The 27,146-nt window shown below is 37.6% G+C and overlaps 1 protein-coding gene across 1 annotated transcript in view; it reads right to left on the minus strand.

Moving 5' to 3' along the window:
• The window catches only part of LOC114027950 (cadherin-11), a 210,847-nt gene that overhangs the window by 96,490 nt on the left and 87,211 nt on the right, over window positions 1–27,146 (minus strand). The window contains exon 2 of the mRNA XM_027842097.1: window positions 17,897–18,022. The gene's annotated coding sequence lies outside the window, so the exon portion shown is untranslated. The remainder of the gene's footprint in view (window positions 1–17,896; window positions 18,023–27,146) is intronic.

The following is a 27,146-nucleotide window of genomic DNA, read 5'->3' on the forward strand; positions in this document are numbered from 1 at the left end:
AACTGAGTCATGGCATTTTGTTGATAAACGCATCCCTTGTCAGACAACCTGCTTAACTGGCTCCCTGAATGCAAGTTGTCTTCCTCTGTTACTATTATCCCCAAAGCATATGCTGTTAATTTTTCTTCTTAATGAACTGTCCAGTCTAGTTTGGCAACTGAAGCTGTGTCAGAGCTACAATATAAATGGTTTATGCAATGTGGCTATTGTCAAGAACTGTTTTCTAACAACACCGGAGCATAATTGAAATGAAATATCTCAATGACTGTAAATGCCATTTGTCAAGGAATAAAGTGAGGGAAGCACTATTTCAAAATTGGCACTAACATGGATTACTGTGTCACAGCCACAAGTGATACCTGCTCAGGCTTTAAAGAGCAGGGGATTGGTGGTGGTGGTAGTGGTAGTGAGTGTGTGTCTGTGTGTGTATGTGTATTTTAAAGTGAATCCATTTCGGGAAATCATGACTCATGCCTGCTCACATTTTTCAAGACATGCTTTCCAGCAGGGAAAAACGGAGCAGATCTAAAAGGTCCTTGTGAATGTCCAGAGGGACTTGGGCAGACAAAGTTGTATTTCCTGCTTTAAAAGAATCAAAGCTCATCTACAGAATTGCAGAGCCTCAGAGAGGGGGAGCTCCAAGGCTGTCAGGTTCAACTAGTATCTGAAGAAGAAACCCAAGATAAAATGCCTTTCAAATCTCTGCCAAACCTTTTCTAGGAAACTTCTAGTGAAAAACAAAACAAAACAAAACAAAACAAAACCCTACTTCTTCCACAGACAGGCTATTCTACCTTTAGATGATTCAAATTGTTAGAAAGTTTTAAAATTGCGTTTTCAGCAACTTATGCTTATTGTTCTCATCACGTTCAGACCTAAAAGAATTCATGTTCAAGATTTCTTTGACTTCCTTTCTTTCTTTATTTTGAGGCAATCAGGATTGAGTGGCTTGCCCAGGGTCACAAAGTTAGTAAGTGTCTGAGGCCAGTTTTGAACTCAGATCCCCCTGATTCCAGGTCCAGTACTCTATCTACTGTACCACCTAGCAGACCCTAATTACTTTGACTTTCAAAAAGAAGTCAAGGTAATGGATCATATAAATCCCCCGAGACTTAAATGACTGCCCAGGATAACATAGCTAGTAAATAGAGGAGTTCATATTTATACCAGAGTTCTCTTATTCCAAATCAAGTCTGTTCTACTATACCATGGTGTGAGGTAAGTAACTCCATGATACTTGTAATGTGTCCATTTACCACCCATAAAACTGTGAGCATATCATGTCATGAACTATAAAGTACGAAAGGGCAGTGCGGTACAGTAACAAGAATTTCTGGAATAGAGTTAGAAGGTCTAAGTTTGCTTGAGTTCCTTCTCTTCCTCTTGCTAAATAATTGGATTCCCCAATTCGTTTAATTTACAGACCTAAAGACTGGTGATTGATGGCTGGTCTGTGACCTGAACATAACACTTCTCTGGAAGTGTTACAGTGAATCAGTCTTTGGCTCTGTATTGTAGCACATATGTTACACATATGTACTAAATTTTCAAATGAAGCAAAGCATAGAGGCATAGCTGAAGCAAAGTTTGACAGAATCAGATCTAAAAGGATCTCACGAGGCTAGAATGATGGATCTAATCTATAGAGGTTAGAGAAAAATAAAGTCCTTCACCTGGGTTCACAAAAGCAGCCAAATGAGTAGACAGTGGAGGTGTTGTTAGACAAAATAGATAAATAGCTTTTTCATAATACAAGTTCAATCTGGTCCCATGTTTACTGAAACCTTTCCCTCTGTTCCTTCTACTTTGTGCCCAGCAGCAGATTTTTGAAGGATGGTTGCCCAATTTAGATGTGTCTATGTAGCATCCTTATTCATGGCATAGAGCAAGCCACTTGTCTCTGAGGAATAGGACAAAAATAAGAATCATCTAGCCATGCTCTTCCTTACACACAGTTGGTTTGATTGGTGCTGACCTATTCCAAGCCAAGACGGCACAAACCCAAGCAAAACAGAAGATGGAACAATTATTAGCTTGTTTTTACTATAAGTATTATTGTGGTTGACAATAACAGCAAAAACATCTAACATTTTGACAGTGATTGACTGTAAATTGTGTTAGAGTGTACTGTACATATGCTATATCTCATATGATCACCAGATGAGCTCTGTGAGAGAGATAGAGCCAGAGCCATTAGTCCCATTTGACAGGCAAAGTCCCTGAGGCTCTGAGAAGGGAACTTCCCCTATAGTCACAAGATTTCCAAGTTTGAACCCAAGAGAATTATCTTACTTGATTGTTGAGTCATTGCACCTATGTAAGCATGCCTGTATCTTTACATGTGAAGGACAATGAGCAAAGGACAAAGGGAGAAAAAATAGAAAAAAAAAAGATTTTCATCTTTGCCTCAAAGACCAAGAGAAATATTTTTGAAGCGAAGAGCTACTATTTTGCTGAACTCATCTTTCAAAGGTAAGTTTGGAGGCAAAACATCCGTGTTCAAACACTCCACATGACTGTGCCTTTCTAAACTTTGAAATAGAATCAGACAGGGACAGACACATTGAAAGATATCAAAAAATAACTGTCTTTTATATTCATGTGGAGATGTTCTCTGGATCACTGCATGCATTCAGGAGACTAGATTTAAAAATATATAAATTCATTCTTCACTTTAAAAAAATGAAGACACAGAAGGAGGAAGCTACTGAGCAAAAGAAAAAAAAATCAGAATACTCTGCTTATGACTACTCGACAATATTTGGAAGTATCCTAGAGTTTTGAAATGGAGAACATATTTAAGAGGAACACAATAAGCTAAGTGGTCAAGTCCTTGCCATTCACCTGGGCTATTCTAAGAACATTCCAACAGCTTTAGCCTGCTCCTGATTTCTCCCTCTAAAACTCAATATGTACTCCCCTGACAGATTCACTTTCCTCGTACATACATTTGGTCACATCACACCTTCGGATCAAAAATCCACATTGATTCTCTATTGCCTGCCAAATTCGACTAACTCACCTATAAAATGAGAGGGTTGGGTTAGATGCCTCATGTACCTGCCCTGTCCTCAGTCAATTGGTCAGTGAGTCAATATGCGTAAATTAAGCAATTATTCTATACCATGCATTGTGCTAAACCCTGAGGAGACAAGGAAAGGCAAAAACAAAAACAAAACCATACAAAACAAAAATTAAAACAAATAAACAAACAAAAACAATGTGGTCCCTACTCTCATATTCAAAAGAGAGCAAGACATGCAGATAACATAATATACACAAGAGAGGAAGCAACGGGAAGATAATCTTAGAAGGAAGAAACAAACCAGCAACCAACAAGGAAGACTTAGAGAAGGCGAGTTTTGGATTTTATGAAGGAAATCCAGAAAGTCAGAAGTGGAAGCTGAAGAGGGAGAGCATTCCAGACATGGGGCTGGGGGTGGGGGAGGGGAAGGAGGAAAGAAACCAGCACAGATGCAGGAAGATAGGAAATGAAATGACTTATGTAAAAAACAGCAATGAAGCCAGTGTAGCTGGATTGCCTCATGTGTGGAAGGAAATAAAGTATAAGAAGACTGGAAAGGTAAGAAGAGTTCAAGTGGTGCTAGGCTTTAAGTACTAAACCAAGGATTTTATATTTGCTCTTGGAGATAACCAGGACCTTTACAAGCCCTCTATAATCTGTCAGTATCCTGCCTTTCTGAATAATTTCATATTATTTTTCCCTAGCACACCTGAACTGCTCCTCTGCTTCCTGGACACGCCCTACACTTTCACACCTTCAAGACTTGGCTCACCTTGTTTCCTGTGACTTAGATGTCCTTGTCTCTTTCCTTCATCTCTGAAATTCCTATTAATTCCTCTGAAGTGTAACTCAAAAGCAAATTCATTTGATCCTCCTAGTAGATACAGACCTACCCCCTCAGATCTCATAAAGCACTTAGTCTTGTAATTTCTAAAAGTACGTGTACATTTTATTTATATAATTATATTAATATAAATTCAGACATGTATATATATATATATATTATAATATAGTTTCTGTCTTTTGTTTGGGGAGTATTTTACAATCTTACTAGACTGTAAACTTCATGAGAATGGGGATCATATCTTACTTAAACAAAGTATATTATTTAGCTGCCTACACATTGGTTTCTTATAGTATGCACTTAATAACCACCTGTCTTATTAATGGAAAGGAAATTAAACCTGAAAAGAGAGATCTGGATTTGAATGTCCATTCTGTGGCTTACTAGCAGTATAACAGGCATAGCTTCTTTCCCCACTCCAAACCTCAGTTTGCTCATCTATAAAATCAGAGATCATGGTAGATCATATGTGAACTGTAGGATCTCTATTATATATGACTGTATTTAGATTGTGTAGGGTCTCTATTCCAGCTCTAAAGAGTCCTATGATTTTTTTCCTCTGACTTCCATGTTTAGGCAGCTACCCCTTCCCTTCCTGCAATCTCCCAGGTCTACTCCAGTCACAATTAATTAAGAAGAAATTTCAAAATATCCCGTTAGCCTCCTTCACTCTTATGAACTGCCTGAGGCACCCTGTGCCCCAGAAGATGCATGGGCAATTTGGGTTAGTAGCCTCCAGAAGAGCTGGTTCTCCTATCCATAGGGAAATGGAGGGGAGGCTGAGAACCAGTGGCCTATTTCCTTCAAGACCTCTGAGTAGTGACTGGACATCCTGGTGTACTTTCCAGCTTGCTTTGGGGAGAACTGACTGATTCCATCATGTTTCCATTCAAGGCAAACTAGAAGGGAAGGGAAAGGGAGGGCAGAAGAGGAAAGGGGAAGAACTGAAGTGCCTTTTACAATTTCCTAGGTTACAAGAACAACTTTTCTTATCCAACCCAAACATAAGCTTTTCCATCAAAGTACAAGTGAAGTGATTTTCACTGCCTTCAGGAACAATTTTCCCTATGTGAATGACTTTTTTTCCATGTAGTACAGAAGAAAAATAAAACAAACCCCATAATACTTTATAGAGCAGCTTAACAGAAATACTGTACATATCCTAAAGGTCAATATATTATAAAGGAATTTCCTTGTTGTTCAGTGATATTAGACTTTTCACGTCCCCATTTGGGGGTTTCATGGCAAAGATACAGGAGTGGTTTGCCATTTCCTTCTCCAGTTCATTTTACAGATGAGGAAACTAAGGTAAACAGGGTTAAGAGACTTGCCCAGGGTCACAGAGATAATAAGTGTCTGAGGCCAGATTTGAACTCAGGAAGATGAGTCTTCCTGGCTCCAGGCCTGGTACTCTAGCCACTTACCTGCCCTATCTTTCAACTAGACTACTGCAATAGTCTTCTATTCAGTCATCCTGACTCAAGTCTCTCTCCATACCAATCCATCCTTCATTTAGCTGCCAACATGATGTTTCTAAAATGTATAAGGGGAGGAACTGAAGTGTCTTTTACATTTTCCTAGGCTCCAAGAACAAATGTTCTCATCCAGCCTAAACATCAGCTTTTCCATCAAAGTATAAGTGAAGTGATTTTCACTGCCCTCAGAAACAATTATAAAAGAGCTCTTCAATTCCATTCTGAATACCCAGGTTTGAGTCTCAGCTAGAGCACCTCCTGGCTGGGTGACCTTGGGCAAATTACTTCACTTACCTGAACTTCACATTACCCATTAGTAAGGTGTAAATATGCACATGATTATTTATGTAAAAAATAGTTTGTGATCTAATATCTTAAAATAATGAGCTACTGTTGCTATTATCATCAATATAAACATGTGAGAATTACATGGTATTTAACTATTTATTTTAATGCTCATTTCCTCCTTGGATCTCCTCCTGCAAAATGCTGGATTTGCAGTCAAAAGAACTTGGTTTGAATCCTGACTCAGAAATATCAGCTATGTGACCTTTGGCAAGTCACTCAACCTCCCTAAGCCTGTTTCTTTATCTGTAAAATGAGGATGATGATAATAATGTCTACTTCTTTGGACTGTGAGCATCAGATCACGATCCTTCAAGTACCATTAAAAATATCAATTGTTTTCTCTTCTTCCTCTTCCTGTTCCTCCTCCTCTCTCTCTCTCTCTCTCTGTCTCTCTCTCTCTCTGTGTCTCTCTGTCTGTCTGTCTGTCTCTCTCTCTCTGTCTCTCTCTCTCTCTGTCTCTCTCTCTCTGTCCCTCTCTCTCTCCCTCCCCCTCATCTAATCCCAATACTTGGCAGCACTGAGACCAGAAGTTGGCAAGGAAAACTCAAGGAAACAAAATGAAAATACATGCCCTCTTCTTACAGGAAACATATATAATGGGTAAAAACACTATATTAGGACCCAGAAGACTTGGGTTCTTATTCTGTCTTACTGGATACATTATTTGAGGGATAGATAATGGCAGAGAAATATCACTGACAGATGTTTCATCATTCCCAGGGCCCATAAAAGGAGCTGGGTACAAAGGGAACATGTATAATGGAGCAAAGTTTTTCATATTTTCAATAAGTTTGAAATCCACTGTCTAAGAAGCAAAGAAGTGTCTACATAGAAATATATAACATCAAGCTAATATGTGGTAAAATGTTGCGTCTTACATTTTGCCCCTCAAAATCTCTCTTGAACATGCCTTTTACCTACCCCATTACCAGCCACCACTGAGGTCAGAAGTTGACAAAGGAAGCAAAAGAAAATGAAATGTAAATATATGTCCTCACCTTAAAGGCAGCAAGCATAAGAAGAAAGGCGTAAAGCATGTCTGGATGTACTACTCTCAATAAATGGACTGATGATTCCTTGTTTAGTGACATGAAGGCTTTGGATAACATAAGCAGTTGTGCGACTTTGATCTCCAAAAGGTGGGAAATCTAATAACAGCTTCGGAGATGCCATTTTGACTTTGCAATCAAAAGAGAATAGTGACATTATAAGGTGCATGGGAAATGTTAGTATAAGATTTCAAGGAGATATTCACTTGAGTCTTTCCCCATTTAGAATAATTGGCCCAATTCTAGGGTGACAGAAGCAGGGAAAAGCTTAACTTGCTAGCAGCCCGGGAAGCACCTGCTCTATAACCATTTGTTCAAAACAAATAAATGAATACAATGTTTAGAGAGCAAGGCACAGTGAAATTAGCAATGAACAACAACAAAAAATCATTCATTTCAGCATTGATTTGTCCATTTAATAGCTATATGAGGTTAGACAAGTTTCTTAATCTTTATTTTATTTTAATTTTTTGGAGGCTGAACCTGCTATTTTATCAAAATGGAGAATCTCTAGCATGGAAATTTTCTCAGCTAATGCTTATTAAAAATCTCCCTTATATTGTTAGAAAGTTTCATAAGTCAAATCACTTGTCCGTGGACATCGACCAGTACATATCTGAAGCAGGACTGGAACCATGGGCTTTTTCTCACGGAAATATTGACCTCTTCACTATGTTATGCTGCCTTTTCATTTAACTTTTGTAAGTCTCAATTTAACTACTTGTAAAATGGTGCTAAGTAAGACTTATGCTTACTACCTGATATAAATCTCTTTATAAGTAAAAAGATAATGTGAGCTATTAATGATACTGTACATATTATTATTATATATTTTATATTATATTATATTATATTTTTAAAGGCTAATAATGTAGAATCAGAAGGCCTGGGTTTGAATTTTGGCATTTATTTGTTTGTTTATTTATTATTATTTCTGTGACCTTAAGGAAATCACTTCTCCTCACTCACCTGTTATCTTATATGTTAAACACGGATATAGCTTGGATGATCTCCAACCTCCTTTCTAGATACATTATCCTATTACTATGTGAATAAATCTCTTTTTTCCCTCACTAGGTATATATAGGAAGTCTGTATTTATCTTAATCTTTCCTTCAAACCCTTCTGAAATTTCCTATTACTATTAAAGGCACAAGGTTTACCACCTTGGTGTCATCTGGCTCTAAAACACCCCACATATCCAATCTGAATTCAAAAGATCTCTCCATTACATCCTCTTCTATCCACTCACATAACCATCACCATAGTACAGGTCTTCATCCCCATTCAACTTATTGTTGCTGCCCAGTCATGCCCGACTCTTCATGACCCCATTTGGGGTTTTCTTGGCAAAGATATTGGAGCAGTTTACCATCTCCTTCTCCAGCTCATTTTACACATGAGGAAACTAAGGCAACCCAGGTTAAGTGACTTGCCCTGGGTCACACAGCTAGTAAGTATCGGAGGCCCAATGTTTGATCTGCTGTACCACCTAGCACCCCACCTTTCAACTAGACTGCTGCAGTAGCCTTCTAACCAGTCTTCCTGACTTGTTTCTCCCTATACCAATCTATCCTTCACTTAGCTGCCAACATGATGCTTCTAAAATGTTTTTTTCCTGACCATGTCACTCATGTGCTCAGTGAGCTCCAGTCACTCCTTTTTACTTCCACCATCAAATATAAAGTCTTCTATTTGACATTTAAAGTCCTTCACAACCTGACTTTTTGTCTTTTTCAGACTTTTTACACCTAACCTATCTCCCACTAGTAGTCCATATTCCGGCCACACTGGCTTACTTGTAGTTCCTCAAACACTTCGCTCCATTTCCCATCACTGTTCTTCATTGGTTTTTCTCAATGACTGCAACGCTATTCCCCCCTACCTGCACCACTTAGTCTCTCTGGTTTCCCTTCAGACTCAGCTCTATTCCTACCTTCTGCAGAAGACCTTTTCCATTACTCCTAAATGTTAATATTTACCCTTTTCAGATTATCTTCATCTACCCTATTTATATCTTGTTATATATAAATAAATATAGGTATAAATACATACATGTATGTGCATATATATACATGCAAATACACACACACATACACAAATACATATATATATATATATATATATATACAGAGAGAGAGTTATTTATAGTCTATCTCTCTCATTAGAATGTTTTCTCTTTGAGGACAGAGACTGGTTATCTCCCATCCTCCTAATTATTTTCAGCACTTAGCCTTATGCCTGATGAGTAGTGATCACTTAACACATGCTTGCTGACTGACTGATGAAAATGAACTCACTTTAGTCATTACTGTCTATCTAAAAGGGGTTGAAGATTTGCAGCTGTCCCAGAGTCTTATGAGAAGCACTATCATACCTTTTATTTTCTATCATCCTCAAATTGTATTTATTTTTACCCATAATCTCTGGTTCTGGCAAAATTTGTCATATGAACGCTATTCTGATAAGATACACGAAACATTCACTTCTTGAAAGGGCAACTGAAATGAAAACCTTTCTTTTCCTACCAACAAGGGCTAATTAATAGCTAGTCATTGCTTTCACACCATTTCTAAATATATCTCTGAGGTGAGTAGGAGCCAAGCTCAAAAGGGCTCAAACCTTGATTCACGGTTTTGTTGATTATCTAGAGTTAGGAAAATGATGTAGAAAATGTTAATGCAGATGAAATTTAAAAAGTGAGTCCTGTGTAGATTTTTTTGAAAGCCAATTGTTAAACATTTATCACAACAGCCCTGCATATCATCTCTGTCCAGTAATAGTTACTATGACCACAAAGAGATTGAACACATAGATATTATATACATCATTTCCATTCTCTAGAAGCCTGGGGACAAAGCTATTTCATTACCTTCCCAATTTCATTTCCAAGATAGTATTTAATTTCCCTTGGCTACATGACTATTGGCAAGTCATTTAATTTTTCTGGCCCTTTTTTATATCATTTATAAAATGAGAGTGCTGGATTAGATAATCTCTGAGGTTCTTTCAAAGTCATAATCCTATATTTTTTAGGATATTATATTAATTTTCTTCCACTGAAGGTAGGAGAGAACTATAGCATGTACGTGATGGAACAGATAATAGAATGAGAATTGTATTTTTATTTATTTATATATTTTGGTGAGGCAATGGGGTTAAGTGACTTGCCCAGGGTCACACAGCTAGTAAGTGTCGAGTGTCTGAGGCTGAATTTGAACTCAGGTCCTTCTACCTCCAAGGTTGAAGCTCTATCCACTGCGCCGCCTAGCTGCCCCTTAGAAGGAAGAATTTTAGAACATAGCACATGACATGTTAGAGGTAGGAGGACTATAGGGCATAGAAGCTGAAAACATAAGAATTTCAGAGCAATTAGATACTATAATTATAAACTACTGCAGAAGAAAGAGATCACAGAAGACAGAAATTTAGAACTACCAGAGACTTTCACTTAACTGAAGTAACTTTTCTAGTCCATCCTTCTCAATTTGCAGATGGAAAAACTGAAGCCCAGAAAGGGACACTAAGCTCTCCATAGCAAAGTAGTGAAATACCAGTGACTAGACCTTGGTTCTCCCTACTCCCAGGTTAGGATTAGTTCCACTTTACAATATTCTAAAATACTCAGCAATTAGTTCATTTACCTTTGCTCCTCAATGAGCCATTGAATATCATGGGAATCTGGAGAACATGGAGTCAAAGATCCACATTAAAAATGACAAATAATTTCCTTTCAAGGAAACCATTTGTATCAGTTGAAAAATAGATAAATAGATCAATAGAACAGACTAGATAACAAAGATCAGGATAAGTGATCTCTGAGACCCCTTCCAACCCTGATTCTAGGAGCTTTGGTGTAATTCTTAAAAGTAAGTGTGATATTGAGAATAAGCCATTCCTCTCCTTGCTTCCTAAAAGAAACCAATGACCAGGACAATCAGTTGGAAGGCAAGATTATTATGACAGTGATGATGATAATGATGATGAAATGGATTTCATCTAATTCTTTATATACATTATCTCATTTGATGTATGTAACAACATTGTAACATAGGTGTTATAGTTATTCACATTTTACAGATGAAGAAACTGAGTCATAAGTTAAGTAACTTACCAAGGGTCACACAGATATTAGGTGTGTAAGAGGAAATTTGAATTCAGGTCATTCTACTCTGAGTCTTGCTTTTTATCTACTGTGTCTCACTGCCTGCCATTAAATATGCAAATTCTATATTATTTTTGTTCAGTGATTTAGTAAAAGAAAGATATTGAAGAGACAACTATTGTTGAGCTCTTGATCAAATCAAGTAAGGTCTCATTCCATTGTTTCAGATAGTATAATGGTTACTGTTTAAAATTGGCTGGCTGCCAAAGAGGTATTATCTCAATTTTGTCACTATTTATGCTTCTAACACCTCTAATTACAGAATGATATGTGGATAATCTTTCCTGCTCAGTCTAGATTCAGAAAAAGGGAATGCACATTCTTTGATTGATGAGGAATTAGGTAAATTTAAATGATTTTAAAAACACCTTCAAACCAATCAAAATGAATAGGGTATTGATAAGTGTTATTCATGAGAAGCACTTGCAGCATTCCACCGAAGTAGTCTCCTTTCTCTTTATGGGAGGAGTTAAATATCTTCGGGTATTTTTTGATATCTTTTGGGTATCTTATAGGTATTTAAAATTGAATATATTTGACCTCTAACACAAGCTTTGTGTTCAATTTATCCAATATATAACTTGTTTATCCATAGTTGTTTACATGTTGTGTCTCCCATTAGAGTATGAGCTCTATGAGAGCATGAATTGTGTTTTTTCCTTTCTTTGTACCTCTGGCACTATGTGCCTGACACATAGTAAGTGCTTAGTAAATCTTTTATTATCTGACTACCAATTTCTGGAATCCTACACAGTGCATGGGGATTGAATCAACTTCCTGAAGTTAGTAGTGAAATCTATTTCCCATTTCCTTTTTCAAGAGATCTACTAATGGAAACAGTACTGGGAGAACAGCCAGGAGCCAAAAGTGATCAGACAACTACAGGGTAAAAGTAATTCAAATTGGAAAACTATTTTGGAGCTCATCGGTTCACAGTACCACATAAAACAGTTAGGAGCTACCTTAGAGAAGATTATCTAACCCAAACTCCAATTTTACATGTAAGTAGGGAAAGTATCTTACACTCTCTTGTCAACTAGACATATGCAAGAGCTTAGTGAGGGTACTGTCAAGAAAACAACACAGAGTAGTCATTGGGAGAAAAGATAGTGTAGTAGAAATAGAACCAGATTAGGAATCAGGAGACATAGGTTCTAGTCTTGATTCTTATCACTATATTAAAAATGTCAGAGTGTGAAGGAACCAGAAAAGTTCTCTGCTTTACACCCAACACTGAAGTGTCAATGCCCTCTATGGTATTCCCAATATGGGCAAGGGATGGCCATCCAGTCATTTTTAAAAGACTACTAAAGAAGAAGGAAGACATTAGCACCAGAAGCAATCTCTTCCACTCTGGTGCAGCTCTAGTTGCTAGATAGATTTCTCTGACACATCTATACCTTGAATGACTCCCAGATCTGTACATATTCTGCCCTAATCTCTCCCCAAATCTTCAGTCCCAGATCACCAAATGGCTATTGGATGTTTCCAATTAGATACTCAAGAAGCACCTAAACTCAGCATATCCTAAACTTAATTCATTATCTCTTCCCCTAAACCCTCTCTTCTTCCAAATTGTCTTTTTCTGCTGAAGGCACCACTATTTTTCTTGTCTCTGAGGTTTGTAAACCTAAGCATTATCTACAATTCCTAATTCACTCTCACCTTACAAATCCAAACAGTGGCCAGATATTTCCTTTTCTACCTTTATAACACTTCCCCCACTCAATCTATCCACATCTTAGTTTAGATTCTCATTACCAATAGCCTCTTAATTGGTTTCCCTGAATCAAATCTCTTCCCAATTCATTCAATATACTATTGCCAAAGTCATTCTCCTTGAGCCCATATCTGATTATTTAACTCCCCTAACTCAACCAACCCTAGTGAACTGTGACTGATTCTAGAATAAAATAAAAAATTACTCCATTTAGCTTTTAAAAACCCTACCCAATCTGGCCCTAACTTATATTTTCAATCATTGAATCTTACTCTTCCTTCCCTACTTGGATATCCAGCCAGTGGGGTCATCTCTCTATACCTCATTCATGACACACTCTCATTTCCACACATCCGTGAATTTGCACTGACTGCCCTCCACACGCCTAATTATGTCTTTTTTCAGCCCTACTTTACAGAGTCCCTCTCTTTGTGAAAGAAGCAATCATCTCAGGTACCATCTTCAGCAGGAAGGCATTCCTTATTAAATCAACTACTAGTGGTTTCCCTTCTAAGTACCTTATATTTAATTACATTGTATACATTTGCTTAGATTAACTTTATGTGTACAATACATGTTTTTTTACACTCATCTTCCCAACTAAAATGTAAGCAGATTGTGAATAACGGTTTGTTTCATTCTTTGTCCATGTTCTCCGGTGCTTAGCATAGTACCTTGCATAGCATACTAGGTGCTTAACACATAATTGATGATTCATGTATTGATCACATTGAGCCATAATTGGCCCCTCTGCTTTTCTGATGCCAGAGAAGCTGGAGATGGAGACAGAGGCAGGGCAAAAGAAGCATAATCCATCTTTCCCATGATAGCCCTACAAACATGTGAAGACATTGAGTATGTTCCACTTATATCTTCTCTTTTCTAGGCTAAACTTCTCCAATACATACAGGTGACTCTTACATGACATAGTCTTGAGTCCCCTCACAATTGTGTACAAAATCTAACTTGTCAATGTTGATCCTGAAATGGGGTTCACAGAATTAAAGACAAGACTCTGGATTTGTGCATGCCAGAGCTGAGGAAAGTGGGATTGATCTTGCTTTACTTTTGTCACTTGCTTCTATTAATGCAGATTCCAGGTAGATTTAGGTATTTCTACCTCCATTCCACAGTACTGCGAAGCTCAGGAATCACTACCCAGCCCTGTAAAATGAGGGAATTGGACGAGATAATGCTTAATATCTCTTCCAGCTTTAAACTCCATGATTCTGTGAACTTCTACAGACTTTAGCTAGAGAGCTAATTATGTTAACACACAAAAACCAGTTTTCAGAAGATAATGTTTCCAAACACCCCACTCTCTCAGATGTGTTATTTCCACATACGAGGAACCATAGATTAGTCCATTTTTGCACTTTGAAATGGCAGTTATGCCAGACACATAACAATCCAAAATCGGTTCCTCTTCTTTTCCAGATGAAAAAAATCCAGTAGATTTCCTCCAAAAAATTAAATATAAGCTCTTAATACTTAACTCCTGACTCCTTTCCATTGATGCCTAATTCTAATTGTCTAATTCTCCTAGAAAATGTCAAGCAGGAAGCCTATTGAAATGTTCAAAGGGACTGTGAAGCAGAGGGCCCCAATTTCTCTTCCAGAAATAAAACAATCATCATTCAAGGACATTTCCCCCAGCATGAGACATCTGTCAAGTAGAGGTTTAACATAAGTGAGTGTAAAATATATGGATGGGGATAGGAGCAATACATACAATTTCACAATTACATAGGAGCATTCCTCATTATTGACATCCCTGTGGTTCTGGGGGGAGCTTCATTATCATTTCATGAAGAATCCATTTATTGATTTGTTTTCAGCACATATTTGTGAAATCATAGAGATCTAGGCACTGAGCATCATAGAGTCATAAATTTAAAACAGCAAAAGACATGGAGATAATCTAGTCCAACTCTCTTGTTTTATAAATGAGGAAGTAGGAGACCAGAGGGTTTAAAGGTACATCCTTGAGGTCCTACAGGTTGTAAGGGGCCGAAAATCCTCTGAGTGCAAATTCTTTGCTTTTTCCATTATACCATGCTACTTCTCTCAAGATCTCCAAATAAAATATACTCATATTTTTGATAAAGTCACATTGTAATTTAAGAATTGATTGAAGGGACCTAGTAATGTTTAGCCTGAAGAAGGGAGAACTCAGGAAAAGATATAATAATTAATTTTAGTCATTTGAAGCACTATCACATAGAAGAAGGAATATACTTGTACTTGGACCCACCGGTCCAAGTATATGCACAGCAAAATACACAAAATTATAAAGGAAACCGATTATAAAAAAGATAGTTACATATGCATACATATTTGTATATATATACATGTATGTGTGTGCATGTGTTTATGTGTAGGTATACACATGTGTATCATGTGTATGCATGTGTACACACACATATACACATACAGTTCTGCCACTGGGCAGAACTAGATGTAAAAAGTTGAAGTTGTAAAGAGGTAAATTATGATTAAGACAGGAAACATTTTCCTAAAAATTAGACCTATCTAAAAGTGGAATCACTAATTTGGGGCATAGTGGGTTCCCTCACTGGAAGACTTTAAATAAAATCTGCATGATCATTTTTAGGTATGTTCTTAAACGACTCTTATTTAGATCTGTCTTGGTCTAGAGAAGGGGGTGGGGGGGAACTGCGGCCTCAAGGCCACATGTAACAGCTCTCTAGGTCCTCAAGTGCGGCCCTTTGACTGAATCCAAATTTCACAGAACAAATCCCCTTAATAAAAGGATTTTTTCTGTAAAACTTGGACTCAGTCAAAAGGCCATACCCAAAGGCCTAGAAAGCCAGATGTGGCCTCAAGGCTGCAGGCCCACCTCTGATCTAGAGGAAAGGGTTTTAAACTTTTTTGCATGTGTCATGGACCCATATGGAAGTTTGGGAAAGCCTATTAACCCCCTTTCAGAATGAAAATACACAAAATTACAAAGGAAATCAATTGAAAAAGATAGTTACATATGCATGCATATTTTTATATATATAAATATATATGTATATATAAATATATATATATATTTATACACCTATATGTGTGTCCATGTGTTTATATGTGTAGGTATACAAATATGTATCATGTGTATGCATGTGTATACACACATATACACAAGGTATTCCAAAACATTCCAAAAGTCTCAGAGAAGTTTTAAGCTAGTAAAGCAGACCAGAAGTAGCCACCTCGAATCAGTAAAGCTCAACATCATACTAACACTTTAGGGACACTTTGTGTATTAACAAGTTCACAGACCCCGGGTTAAACTCTCCTGGTCTCAGTCATGTCCAAAGTCCTTTCAAACTCTGAATTTCTGTCATCAGAAAAAAGGAAAGGACCTTAGATTTTTCTGGACTAAGGGCTTCTCTTAACAGTAGAGTAAAATGAGGCACAAAAAGCGGAAGAGCCACGTCTAACATTCACCCTGCTCACGAGGGCATAATTCTGATTACAGCCCAGTTCCCCTGTTCCCCAAACTTCCCCTCAAGGTGAAAGGTAACTGATGGCTGTAATCTCTCCTTCCAGCTCCCTCCTAACTACTCAACAGAATATCTTCCTTGCCTTAGTAGAAAAAGCTATTTTTAAAAGGACCCTCTGAGATTCCATTTGAAAAGAAACAAGATTTTAGCAACAGTTCAGCCTGTCCAGTTAATTCTTTCCAGCCTGGCTTCAGCAGGATGAGAGCTTGCCCAGTGGGAACAGCTCCCTGCTTTCGGGCTCTTCCCAAGTGAAAGACCCCCATCACCTTCGTGAGTAAAGATCTAGAAAAGGTCACAGTGCAGTCAGGCTGATGTAGTAGCCTTTCAGAAAGGAGGTAACCCCCTGCTGTTTGCCTCTGAGGCAGCATATTAGACAAGGGTTCTGACATTGCCAGAGCAATGAAATCTCACTTAGTGGCTACTTCCATAATAATCACATTAATTGGAGCCCAGTAAGGCAAGCATTCCAAAAAAATCCTCTTCCAATAGGTGTAGACCCTGCCAACATCACAGTGAGCTGGAAAAAGCACGGGGCCAGAAGTCATGAAACTGATCATGGCTCTACCTCTTAATAATAATTGCCACGTTAAAGAATTCAGAGAACGTTACATGAATAATCTTATTTTTGAACTTCACTGGTCCTGGAATGTAGCAAATGCTGAACTGATGCTCGTTCACTTGACAATCACCTTATGAAGTAGGTATGACAAGTGTTATTATTGTACCCATTTTACCTAGGTGGTAACTGAAATTTTGCAAGTTTAAGTTAGTAAGTGATGAAGATAGGATTTGAACCAAAATCTTTCTGACTGAATCTAGTACTCCAAGCCATCCTCCCTACTATGCCAAACTCCCTTCTTCGATAAATCACTTAATCTCCCTGGGCTTCAGTTTCCTCATCTATATGGTGAGACTCTTAATTGGATCCCTTTTAGCACTAACAACTTATTTTGTTGTTTAGATATTTCATTAGTGTCTGACTCTTCATGACCCCATTTGGTGTTTTCTTGGCAAAGGTATTGGAGTGGTTTTCCATTTTCTTCTCCAAATCATTTTACAGATGAGGAAACTGAGGCAAAAAAGGGTTAAGTGAGTTGTCCAGGGGCAAACAACTGGTATGTGTTTCAGGACACATTTGAACTCAGGTCTTCCTGACTCCATGTCTGATAGTTTTATCTGTTGCGCCACCTAGCTACCCCTAACTATACTTCCATGAATAGTTCCGTGAAAATACATGGGGGGGGGGAGTATATGAGCTAGAGCACTTAGCTCCAAATCACAAAATATTAATGCTTGAAGAGACTTTAGAGATCAATTATTGCAATACCTTAATTTTATAGATGAGGAAAACAAAGCCCATGAGAGATGACATGTTCACATTAGGTCACACAGTGAGTAAAGGACAAAGACTAGAACCCAGGTCTACAGACTACAAGTCTGGTGACCTTTTCATAACATTATGCTGTTGTCATCAGCCTCCTGGCTAAGGTTGAAAGTTAATATGCTGAATCATGTCACAGCAGGTGTTCTGCAAAGTTAAAATGGGTTTGGATATAATTGATTAATAGCATCATTTGGAAATAACTTCCAACAGGGCAACATTCCACAGTATGCGACTGTAATCTAAGAAGATAATTCGGGAGATTCCAAAACCAAGTCAAGTGGGGAAAGTTCCCCAATTAAAGCTAGGAAATAATGAAGTTGAATCTAGATCTCCAAGCAGAATTCCACATTCTTCACAGCATGAATTGGGCTTACCTTCTTCACCCATTGGACACTTGTTGCCAATTTCTGTAACACACACCACCCATTTGATTTTTCACTTAATGAGTCACCGCAAAAATCACTCTCCTGGGACCGCTTCTCCAAAAACCGTAGTTCTGGCTGCAAGGGAGGAAAAGTCCTTTTGTTATTGAATAAGACAAAAACCAGGACAACAGCATTAATCAGAAAGTTGTCTGAATTGTCTAGATTTAAAAACATATTAATAAAGTGTCCATACATCCTCCCATCTACTCCCCACCCCAAGAGCCGACTGTTAGACATTTACCATTGTACACCTATGTTACTCTATAAACATTGGTTCAACTCAGCAGCAGTGTGGTAAAAGGATCAGGGAATGCAGTCATCACCAGATTCAAGATCTGGTGTCTGTAGATTAATAATATTAAATGGTATTTATATAGTGCTTTAAAAGGTTTGCAAAGTACTTTACATCCAGCATCTCATTGAAGCTTCAGAATACTCTTGAAAGTAAGACTTCTAAGATGCAAAGGTGAGGAGGAAGCATATTCCAGGCGTGAGGCAAAGTCAAGGAGGTGGGAGATGTAGCATGCGTGAGAAACATCCAAAGGGACAATGTGGTTGGATGATAGAGTAAATGTAAAATAATAGCTCACTTTCATTGTAATTAAGTGGCATACTGGATAGGGTACTGGGCCTAGAGTCACAAAGACCTGAATTGAAATCTAGCTTCTGACACTTACTAGCTGTATGACCCTGGGTAATTCATGTAACCTCTGTTTGCCTCAGTTTCCTCAACTGTAAGATGGGAATAATAATAGCAACTACCTTGCAGGGTTGTTGTGAGGATCAAATGAGATAATATTTGTAAAAAGCCTATTACAATATCTGGAACATATTAGGTATGATAGGTAGATAGATAGATGTTATATATACTATATAACATGCTATAATAAATATAGTATAATAATATAATGCATAATTATATGTGCTATATATGTTATAATAATAATAATTATTATTATTTTACAGAGTACTTTTCTCACAACAATCCTATGAGATAATTAATTAAGGTCCTATTAGAAGATATGAAAGCTAAGACACATAGGAAGAGAAATGACTTAGCTATAGTATCACAGCCAAGGTCAGATATCATTTCACTACGATCTATAAGTTTACTTTCAATTCTATTTTTTCTGGCACCAAGCTAAGTACAACACAAAGTGTAGGTGGTTTATCCATATTAGTAGAAAGAATAAATCAATAAGGAAGGACAATGGATAGACATTGGTACATGGGACCAATAATTAATGCAAAGAGTGAAAAAGGTTGCCAATGTTTGATTTATCAAAAAAAAACATGTATTAATTTCTTAGTTACCAAGCATTAATTAAACATTTACAATGTGCCAGGTACTGTACTACACAATGAGATACAAAGACAGGGGGGAAAAAGTCCCTGCCCTGGAGTTCACATCTAGTTGGGGAAATGATATGCTTATATCACTTATGTATATGAAAGACATGATATACACACACACACACATATGTATCTTTACATATGTTCATACACATATTCATCCAAGGTAACCCTAGAGAGAAGGCACTGGCATTTAGAAGGAGAGGGAGACAGGGAAGGGATCCTGCATATGGCAGCATTTCAACTGAGTCTTAAATAATACCAGAAAATTGGTAGTCACTAGACTTTATTACATAGGGGAGTAACTTGGTCAGACCTGTGTTTTAGGAAAATCATATTGGCATCTGAGTGGAATGTAGTTTGGAATAAGTTCTTTTTTCAAACATAAAATTTGAGGTGAATTCAGAATAACCTGTTTGAGATGCCTAAGAGGTAGTTGGTTGAGATGTTATCATAGGCGAACTAGTTAGACTGGAGATCAAGATACAGGTTATCGCTGGATATGTGATCATGGAACAATCTGCATAGAGATAATTCAACTCACAGCAACTGATGAAACCAATAAGAAAGGTGGTATAGAAGGAAAAGAGATAAGTATTCAAGACAGATCATTGGAGCACATCCTTGATTAGTGGATATGACTTGAATGAAGATTTAAAAATCTGAAAAGAAACACTGCTCTGTAAGGCTATAGTGCTGATGCATAGGCTTACAGGATACACAATTTTCAAGAAACCTTAGAAATTGTAGACTCACTGCTTTCATTTTATAAATGAGAAAACTGATGCCCAGAGAGAGGAAATTATATGCTCATTGTCACACAGAAAGTTAGTAGTGGAATAGGCCTACAAAAGTTAAAAAAAAGTATATCTCATTTTGCTTGTGGGGTAACATAGGGTGCGCCTTTAAACACCTTCTGGCCTAAGGAGTCCAGGTTTTGAAGGAGGACAAGAGCTGGAATCCAGTAACGTCATATATGAACATAGACTGATAGTAAGTGATCCCATTTGTGCCAATATTTCCCTTTGTATCATCTTCTGTAAAACACAGGTGCTGAAATAAATTACCTCTCTAGTTCCCCATATCTAAATCCCATCCCACAATCCTAAGATTATTTTATAAAAGCAGTGCAATTTCCCCCTTTGGGTCCTCCTGCTTTGAGCCCCTCCCTGGAGGTTTCCCTTATATAGAGAGAAAACAATAATAACAAAATAACCCCTTCCTCTTCCCTAAAAATCCAAGATTGGGAGAAGGGGGTGAATATTGATGGGTGAGTAAAAGGAAGAGGCTAATTCTACCCCCTCCCCCATCCCTCAGTATTTCTTTCGTTGGGTTCATAATGGCCTGACTTTGAACCTGTGAATCTGATAATTGGACTGAAAAGCAGAGGGGAAATTGCTCAATTTCAAAGAGTTAAAAAGAACAAATGAGTGACATTTTCCAACAGAAAGGCCTGATGTCTGCCTTCCCAAGCCAACTCAGAGAGAATTAGAGGCCTTCAACACCCTCCCACTGTGACAGTTTTTTTTTGAAGTTCTCTCAAATTTCCAACATCCAGAAACCAAACTTTCTCCACCTTAAGTCTCTGAAATATTCTTTCAGTTTCACCCACCCTAAATCTCCAAAATAAATCTCCCAGAAACTTCACTTTTACGGTAGAGTAGATGGAGCCAAGTCATTTCACAACTGTCCTCCATTAAAGATGAGGGGATGCTTCTTGCTGTAGTCGCAGCTCAAGTTCAAAGAGAGTTAGAAACACAACCCTACGAGAGACTAAGGCTGTATCCACCAACAAGCCTGGCGCTAGCGTTTTGTGGGATATCACTTTGGAAATGACCTTACAGATAATCTGCTCCAGCCCTCACTTCACAAATAAGGAACTTACGTGTAGTGTGGGAGAAAGGCCGCTAGATTTGTGTTTACATCCTACCTCAAACTGAAAGGAAGGTGAAAGGAACAAGCATTGATTAAGCACCTACCATATGCCAGCCACTGTGCTAAAAATCTCATTTGATGCTCAAAACCCTGGGAGGCTGCTGCTATAATTATACCCATTTTAAAGTGGACAAAACTGAGGCAGACAGAGGTTAAGTGACTTGCTTAGGACTACCTTTATATCCACTGTGCTATCTAGTTTACTATGTGACCTTAAAGTCATGTAAAGTTGGAGGCAGCTAAGAGGCACAGTAGATATTATGTTAAGTAGATAGTATGTTAAGTGTGGAGTCAGGATAACAAGAGTTCAAATCCTGCCCCAGACACTTACTATCCATGTGACCTTGTACAAGACAGTCAGTCTCTCTCGGCCTCAGTTTTCCCTCTTTTTGCAGCGAAATAAATTGAGGCCCAGGAAGGTTAATTTGCCTGAAGTTATATAAGCTGTAGGACATAGCTGAGTCAGAATTCAAAGTTAGGTCTTCTGATTCCAAACCAGCATTCTTTCCAATGCACCAGAAGTTTCTGCTCCTAATTAGTGATACCTTGCCCAACTACTTCTTTGTTATGACCTCAAGAACAGTGATTTCTCCCATGGCATACAAACAGACACAAGTATGCCTTAGATTTTCCCACTATTTCTCCAAAGATGTCCTTCAAAATTTTTTTAATTGAGTAAGTTTTTCTTCCAATTTAGAGAGTCAACATTAAAGTTCATGTGAATGAGTGGCAACCACACCTGTCCAGACCAGCTTTGAGCCCCAGTTGTCTTCACAAAGAAGAGAAAGGAAAAGAAGAGGCTGTATGTCTGGGGTGGGGGGGGGAGGGAACAAGAAAATTAATCATCAATTCATGTCTGTAATACCTTTCTTAAAAAGTGTTTGAACATTCCGACATCTAAGTTGGTCTTCAAGCTTTTAGCAGAGTCGCAGAGAGAACAGAGGGTTCATTATGTCTAAGAGGGTTGTAAAGGTATATTGTGACATTTTCCTGCAGATCTGCTGTTTTTGACATGACATTCTTGACTGGAATGCTCATCTTCCCTCTCCTCCCCCACACCCCCTAACTCTCCTTGTCGTCAAATCATTTGTTACAGATTCACTTCCCTTATGAGCCCATCCGTCCTCCATCTCTATACCATATTTCTAGCCCTTATCTTTCTTGCCCTTCAGGTAATGGTAACAAACGCTGCTTAATTCTATTTGCATCACCTCAGACCAAAATTCTATGACTTTTTGGCAACCAATCTTTTTTTTTTTAACTTGACTGATTCCAGGACCAAACTTCTCAAGGGGATCAAATATTACATTGCCTGATATTCAGTTTACTACTACATGAAACCCTTAGAAACTAAGAAAGTGACAGGAATCAGTTCCAGTGAAGGAATGGGGAAACTGAGGCAGAAAAAACACAACACCCTCGTCCATGATTAATTTAATCTGTCATGAAAATTATTAGGGTAAGCAGCATGAGACCCATATTTTCATCTTGACTTTGTCATTAACCATATGTTATGACTTTGGGTAAGTTATATCTTCTCTCTAGGCCTTACTTCCTTGTATATCTTGCTTCTAGGACTGACATTTTTTGTTATATGTTCTAATGTTCCATGTTCTAAGCTACGTCCTAGCTCCAAAATGCAATATACTGAAGTTTCTACTGGTTTAAGTCTATCTTCCAGTATTCCTTTCTTCTCTAACATCTGTGACTCAAAGATAACCAGGTTTGTGTCAAAGACTATAAGTCAGGGCACACTCTGAACTTGAATGAACTGCCAACTATATCTGTGACATTCTACCCATACTTCTTCCTCAGTAATTAAGTTGTTACAACATTTTCCTCTATTATAGATAAGCTCTAAATCTCAAAGAGAAGATGTCAGGGTAGAGGCAGTATCCCATAATTCAATTCAGGAGGTTTGAATCATTTCACAATTTGTTATATTCTATGGTAAATAATCATCAGCTGTAATTTCCAGATTTCCTTCTATATATGGTTTGCTAATTTTCTTTGTTATGATACAAACTTGATCTTTGCCATGTATCATCATTGTAGGATTCTCTAACTCATCTCTGACTCACGGGCAAGATTCACGAACCCTAGTTTCCAATGCTAAACTGAAATCATCCAAGGAATAATCACCATCAGACAAAAATATAACTGGATGAGAATCACAAAACTGGAGATGGAAGGAAATTGGAAACAGAAAATTGGAACATGGGGCATTTAGAATCAGTAGGAAATTTGGAAGATAGAATATTGATGTTGGAAGGAACATTGAAACACTACAAATTAGACACAGATCAGTAGGGCTGGTAAAGAACTTAGAGAACAGAATGCTAGAGTTGAAGTAACTTTATTCATTAAAGACAAATTTGCTATTTTGCAGTGTTAGAAACTGAGGTCTCAAAAAATTAAGTGGATTGCTAAAGATCAAAAATGCAGTGACAGAACAGAGATAATTAGATGGTACTTTTCATTTTTATACCCACAATGTTTCCCACATGTTAATAAAATTGGAAAGAGGGCATAGAAACTCATAAAATCACATAAAAATAATTGGAAAGAGGATGCTAGAACCATAAAGCAAATATAATTACTAAGTCAAATAGTCCCTCAGATATGCCATTTAAAATCAAATTCAACACACATTCATTGAGTGCCTACTGTGTTCCCAAGACTAGCTGAGATACAGTATTGGGGCAAGAACAGATTTTATAGGTTATTTGGCATGAATTGGACCTGAGAGATCCTCTAGTCAAACCATTAATTTTAAAGATAAGAATTGATAGAAAGAGAGAGGATGGTACTTGTTCAAAGACACAAAGATAATCAGTAAAGGAACCCATAAGACTCAAGTCTCACGTGTTCACTAAACCATGTTGTTTCCTTTCAAAGAAAATCTCCACTGATGTTATGTCCTCAACCTTCCTAGTATTCATGTTAATGCAGAGTTATGGTTGTTGTTTGTCCTTCGTTCTCAAAGAGGACCATGAAATCAGGAAGGTGATGTTATGACTTGCAAGTGAATTGGATTTAAGTGAGTTAGGGCTGTGCAAAGTCACCAGTCTCACTTTCTCCTCTGGAGCAATGTAGGGTTAGTGGCAAGATATAGATCAGTATGACTGGAGATGGCCACAGATGCAGTGGGAGACATTGGCCCAAGATATCTTAAGAGATTTTAGCAATCAAAATTTACATTTCTTTGGACAGAGCACCCTCCCTGACTTCAATCCAAATCACTTGGAAGTCATGGTATCACCTTCCTGATGCCATAGACCTCTTCAAGAATGAAGGACAAACAGCAATGCACAGTTAATGAACTCAGGGCCTGGACATTATCTGTACCCTCCGCCACCACTCCAGCCACTTACTTGATTGGCACAGTTAGATTTAAGTTTTTTACATCCTTGACTCTTGTTTTTCACTCCCTATTAGGCAATTTAGAAAATATCCTTATTTCATTAATCCTTGGTATACTACTCTCTTCCCCTTCTAATTTGGATGACAGGGTAGTCTCCTATTAATGTCAATTGGTTCTTTGTCTAAAACTCTGTATAAGTTTGAATGCTAAGGAGTTCTGAGACTTCAATTAGCGTGTGGAAAGCCACTGCATCATTCCATGTCCTGGAGTCACCCCACTGTGTGTGTGCTGTTCTTGTCTGGGGTCATGATAGATATCGGACACACATCGAGACCCTTCACTTTTGACATCTGTTCTGGCATCTCCCTTTGTGAGTAGTAATAAAATATTATTAATTGATTTCCCTATGTGGCTTTTCTGTTCTTCAGAATAATAAATACAGCTCACATTTATGTGACTTTACAATTTTAAAATAATTTACCACATGTTATCTTTGATTTTCACAATGATGCCACGAGGTATACAATGCCAGTAGTATCATAGAGTGATAGAATCAGAGATGAAGGGAAGGGAAGGGAAAGGAATGGGAGTGGAGGAGAAGGGAGGGGAGGGAAAATCTGCTTTCAAAATTGGAAAATATCCATAGGGGGAAAATAAGCTATTTCTATTACAAAAATGTAAAAGCTTTTGCACAGACAAAAAAAAATCAATGTAGCTAGAATTAGAAGAAAAGCAATTAATTAGCAAAAGAAATCTGCCCTGCTTATCTCTTTCAGAGGTTTTCTTTCCAAGGTATATTGTGAATTGATATTAAATAATTGAGAACGAACGTCATTCCCCAATAGACAAATAGTCCAAAGGATAAGAACAGTTTTCAAAAGAAGAAATGAAAACTATCAACTACCATATGAATGTTCCAAATCAGTGGTGTCAAACTAAAAAAGAAATGGATCCCTGCCATAGTATATTGGCTTAGAAAACCATAAATTAATATTATCTATGTTTTGCTGTATTTTTATTTATTTTGTTGAACATTTTTCAATTATATTTAATTTGATTCCTCAGCAAGTGGCCACATGTAATAAGTCCAACACTTCTTTTCTAAATTATTAATAAGAAGATGCAAGTTAAAATGCCTCTGAGCTTTTCACTCCACACCCATCAGATTGTCAAAGATGATAAAAATGGCAAATGTTGGAGGGGCTGTGGGAAGACAGGTCTGACAACCAAGGAATTATTTGAAGAGCAGTGAATTTGTCCAATACTTCCAGAAAAAAAGCACAATTATATTGCAAACTCATTCAATCAAATACAACCTTTAACATTATTATCTGCCACTCAGTATATACTGCATACAGGTTCAAGGCAGAGCAAAAGTTCCCATATGGACAATGTTTTTTTTTTTTAATTGTTGTTGTTGTTTGTTTTGTTTTGTTTTTGGTACAGCAGCAGTTTAATATGTTCACACGTTGGAAACAAAGTGAATATCTATCAGCTGGGGAATGTCTTAATAAATTTTGGTATATAAATGGAAGGAGATATTAGTGTGCCATAGGAAAATCTGATTGTGAAGAATTCAGAGAAACTCCAAAATACTTTATAAGGATTGAAGCAGAGTGAAATAAATAGACCTGGGAAAATATTTTAAATTATAAGCACATTCTTTTAAAGGAATAACAACAGAAAAGACTGAATCTCTGAATGACTATCATTGGTCATGATTTCAGAATATTAATAGTTAAGAATGCCCTCTGCCTTTTTTCCAGAGAACTGTTTGGCTATAGGTACTGAATGTGTGAATATCTTCATGTCTACTATATTGGTTTGTTTTGCTTTGCTAAACGTACAAATATATGCATTTATATATTTATAATGAAGGACTCTATATGGAGGGAAAAGCAAGCCAATGGAAAGTGTCAATGATAGAGACAAAGATGAGTATCAATTACACACACACACACACACACACACACACAAACACACACATACACACTCATCAAGAGTGTGAAGAGCTAGAAGGAACTTCACATATTATCTGGTCCTACTTGTACACAGGACTATAAGTGGTACTTTCCCTTCTCCCCTGGATAAGTAACATAAACCATACCTGAAGCAAGTGGCATGAAGCCATCATGCCTACTATTAAAAGGGCACTATTGGGGTGGGAAGGACTGAGACTCTGGGACAGCATCTGTAGGCTGTTTTGGGAAGTTGATTCATGCCTAGGTAAATCAGCCGGAGGAGAGGAGGAGAGAAAGCTGCCATCTGGTAGTCAAAAGAGACTAATTATTCTTACTAACTAGGTGCTAAAATATATTTTATTCTAGCTACTGAAAAACTACAGGTGCCATCAATTCTCTCTAAATTCAGGTCCTGGGGACAAACTCCCATTTGCCTTCTACAGTTATATCTGTACTGAACACTAATCCTTCTTATAATATCGCTGACAATTACGATCTAGCTTCACCTTATAGACTTCTAGCAATGGAGAATTCTCTACTTCATGAGGCAATCCATTCTACTTTTAGATAGCTTTGACTGTTAAAA

Source organism: Vombatus ursinus, unplaced genomic scaffold (genome assembly GCF_900497805.2).
Source record: "Vombatus ursinus unplaced genomic scaffold, bare-nosed wombat genome assembly UNPS02014864.1, whole genome shotgun sequence".
Lineage (NCBI taxonomy): Eukaryota > Metazoa > Chordata > Mammalia > Diprotodontia > Vombatidae > Vombatus > Vombatus ursinus.